We start from the raw sequence: 3,927 nt of genomic DNA on the forward strand, positions 1-3,927 counted from the left end.
CTCTCTCTCTCTCTCTCTCTCTCTCTCTCTCTCTCTCTCTCTCTCTCACTCTCTCACTCTCTCACTCTGGTATTTTTCATCCTGTAATAATTTATTTTTTTCATTTACCTAGCACGGCTCGACTCGCCGTAAAATGTACGCGCAAACAGAACGAGACCTCGACGATTATTTTCGTAATTAAATGTACTCCATTTGTCGGTACAATTAGTGCGTTAACTAATCTATACTATTAACTATGTTCACAATAATCGCTACAATTTACTCATAGTTCATAGTATAAATGTCGACAGCTTACGGTACGTACGCTACGCTAACATCGGATTTAAAGTCGTAGTTTTTTTTTTTTTGTCAAGTGTCCTGTACGTGTATGTATACGTGTTATGTACGTGTGTGTATATGGCGGCGCCATCGAAGATTCAATTCCCCTCGATCGAACGCGTCCTCTCTCTCACTCTCTCGTTTCGTCGTTCGACGGATCTCGGGCCTGACGCGGCCCATCTCCGTTTCTTTATTTTTTTTTTTTTGTGTGTGTTTTTCGTAAGGCAAGAGCAGAAAACAAAGTCAAGGAGAAAGATGAAAAATTTGTTTCGCCGATAAACCGCGATTTGACTCGCGGCGATAAGCGAACCGCGCGCCATCTTCGTTTCTCTTCCGCGCCTACTTTGTCCCGTTTAATTGTTTCGTTCTCTTTCGTCGTTGGCTCTTCCGCTCTCCAACTTGCGATCTCTCACTCACACTCTCGTTTTCACTCTTTTTATTTCTCTCTCTCTCTCTATATATTTTTTTTTTTATCTTCGAAACCCCTCCCTCGCTTTCCCCCGTGGTATATTTTTCACCGTTTTACTGTTTCTTCATTTCTGCGACAAGCGACGACGATTTAATTAATAATCCTACGTAAAACTCTACGCGCGTTAAGACACGCCTACTTACTTTGCGGGCACGAGGGGTTAAGTATAATATTATTTACGTTACGCGCTTAAATATCGTACAACGGCTAAGTAGTTTTACAATACGTCAACATCATTTTTGTCCTCCCCGAATCACCTTCTAAGTACCGTTATTTCTCTGTTTTTTCTTTCAGGTTTTCTTCTTTTTTTTCTTTTTTTTAAATCGGTTAACAACAACAGATCTTACTTAACTCTAATTATGTTTCTGGTTTGTTACTTTCTAAGGCCTTGTTACTAGCACGGATCCTGCTGTCGCTAAGGCAGTGGCTCTTTTAACTCTCACGCTCTCGCTCGCTCTCGCAACATATCGCAGTCATCGCGTCACTCATTCAGGCACTCACACCTTAGCACGCGGGGGTGTGTCTTTTTGTCCGATCTCTGCCGCGCGCGCGGGGGCTCTCCCATTTCGCTTCCTTGGAGCGTCGCGGACAGACTTCCGGTCGATTTTTCGATCGGTAAAATTGAAAATTTCTAGCCTTTAAAGACGGACTTATGCCAGTTTCGTAACGAGTGCATGGTTGGGATGGAGATCGGCTCGCTGTCGTCTTGAAATTCCTAATAAAACTTTCGTTAAAAATTCATGAAACGAAGTGATCGCGATACGCGGGTGTTTTGTACCGTGCATTGCGATTACTACGTTCGCATTTAAGTAAGAGATTCTATGTGACACTTTGCTTAGAAAATATAAATTCAATGACGAAGTTATTAGGAATCTCAAGAACGTTGGTAGCGGAGCGTAGAGGTCTACTGCGCACCTGCCTTGCGCACCCACGGCGCTAGGTGTCTAGCGGCTTTTAGGTATCTAAAACGAAAGGAACCAGGAAACCTACGGAGCCTTCGAGAATGAGGGATCCTTCGTCGAGAAATGAACGCTCCTCGAACGTTGAAAAACATTGAAAATTTTGGCGGCGTTTTCGCGAAAGCAACGGGCTATGGTCGCGCCGAAACGAAATTCGCGGAGAACTACGCCCCGTGAAATTGAATTTCGGGTTGGTCGAACCTCCGCCATGATTTCCCCTCTTCTCTCCTCCTCCACCCCCACCCGCGAAGAAGCCAGCGGAAGGTCGTCGGCGAGTTTCCCCGTTTAATTGAACGCAGTGCGGAAACGAGATTGCGTCGCGCGTCTCCGATTCTTCGCGATTCTTTCGCGCCCAGAATGCACCCCTCCCCCTCTTCTCGGAATTCTTGAGAATCTTTGATTCGTTCCACGGAACGACCTCGTTCGTCCGAGCGAGTTCGTCTAGCACTGGATGAGAGAAAAGTTTGCGGGCGGATAAAAAGTACAGAGACCGGTCTGGATATCGCGAAAAGCGACACGTAGTAAACAGGAATGCGGAGGCAAAACAAAAGTGGTCGGCCATTTACGTAATTCTGTTTTTCGGGGATGGCATTCGGTCGAGGGGATCTTGTTTGGGTTGACAGTGTGTAGCTCTCAGGGGTCCTTTCTTAATTGGTAATGGTAGCGTTATCTTGGCAATAGCGTATTAATGTAATCGAGTACTCAATAATCGATCGTTTGTCTCTTCGTCATTCCTGATGGAGATATCGCAGTGCATCTACTAGATGGAGAATGATTAGAACAAAGTATACTCCTGAGTCCTGCCACCGAGCAGCAACCCTGGAGATCTACATCCTGCTGTTTATCATGAATCCTGATCAATTCATATCCCTACGTGAATAATAATAGGCGTGAATACCCCTGGAAATAATTTCTTCCTAATGGATTCGAATTCGAGAATCAACGAACACACCCGAGGAAGGAGTTCGAAACACGGTGGGTGGAGGTTAGCCACGACGTCAAGACGACTCGAGTCTAACGGCATCGTCCAAGTTGCTCGAAAGTCCCGACAGGCCCCGCGAAAGGATCCCAAACAGTACGACGGCTGATATCATTGGAAACTTGGTGGAACGAGTCCGATGTGCATCGACGACGACGTCGGCGACGGTGGCCTGTTTTATGCGGACGCTCTACGTTGGGAGACTTGTGAGATCAATACGTAGTCTGGTCCTCTCGCCTCTCACTCGCTCTTGCTCGTGCGCCCACACACACACACACACACACACACACACGCTCTCTCTCTCTCTCTCTCTCTCTCTCTCTCTCTCTCTCTCTCTCTCACGGCGCTCCTCTCCGGCAGGACTCCGACTCTCTCGCCAGTTTCCGCCCCTCTGCTCGATGCTGCCTCCACCGAAACCCAAGCAACGCTTCAACCTCCTCGAAGCTTCCCCTACGACCGACAGCCTGCTGCCCGTTCGTCTCTTTTTCCTTCGACTCCTCCGGGTCTGGTTTTGGTCGACCAGATACGAACACGACCGCTCCCCCGCCGCCCCTTCCCTCCGCCGCGCCGCGTTTCCCAGTTATCGCTCTGTTGCGCGAATTTTGTTTCGTCTTTCGAGAGGGAAATTGCTCCTTGGTCGCTCTCGTTCGCGAAGTTAATTAACTATCGAGTCTATCGACGAGCGATCGATCGTTTCGTCCGGTGAATCCGAGGTGGCAACTTTTTTCGAGCATTGTTTTCGATTCGAACTTTCAACTGATCGGAACTCCGATGTTAGCCGATCAGGATTCAAGAAGCCCGTAAGTATTCGTGCCGTCTGTTGAAGAAATTCGTCTGGTTTAATATGTTCGCGCCGGCGTGTACCATCGGTGGCTCACGCTTCATTCCTTCATCGGGCGGCGCGTACCACCGGTGGCTCGCGCTTGCACGTTTATCGGATATCGTGTACCGCCGCGCCGCCCCATGGCGACAAACACAAACAGCAGCGCCGCCGTTATTGCCAGAAATAAATATTATTTGAACTATTGGATGCTACATAATCAAACATTTATAGTGTTATATATTTTTGTAACTTCATCAAAATTCATGAATTTCATTTGAATTATTTTTCTTTGATGCTCAACTTCCTGACTTACTCTTCTTTAGTTCTTCAGTGAAAAACACTGTCACCCATATATGGGTGATCATGGCGATCAACGTGT

Source organism: Hylaeus volcanicus, chromosome 5, assembly GCF_026283585.1.
Source record: "Hylaeus volcanicus isolate JK05 chromosome 5, UHH_iyHylVolc1.0_haploid, whole genome shotgun sequence".
Lineage (NCBI taxonomy): Eukaryota > Metazoa > Arthropoda > Insecta > Hymenoptera > Colletidae > Hylaeus > Hylaeus volcanicus.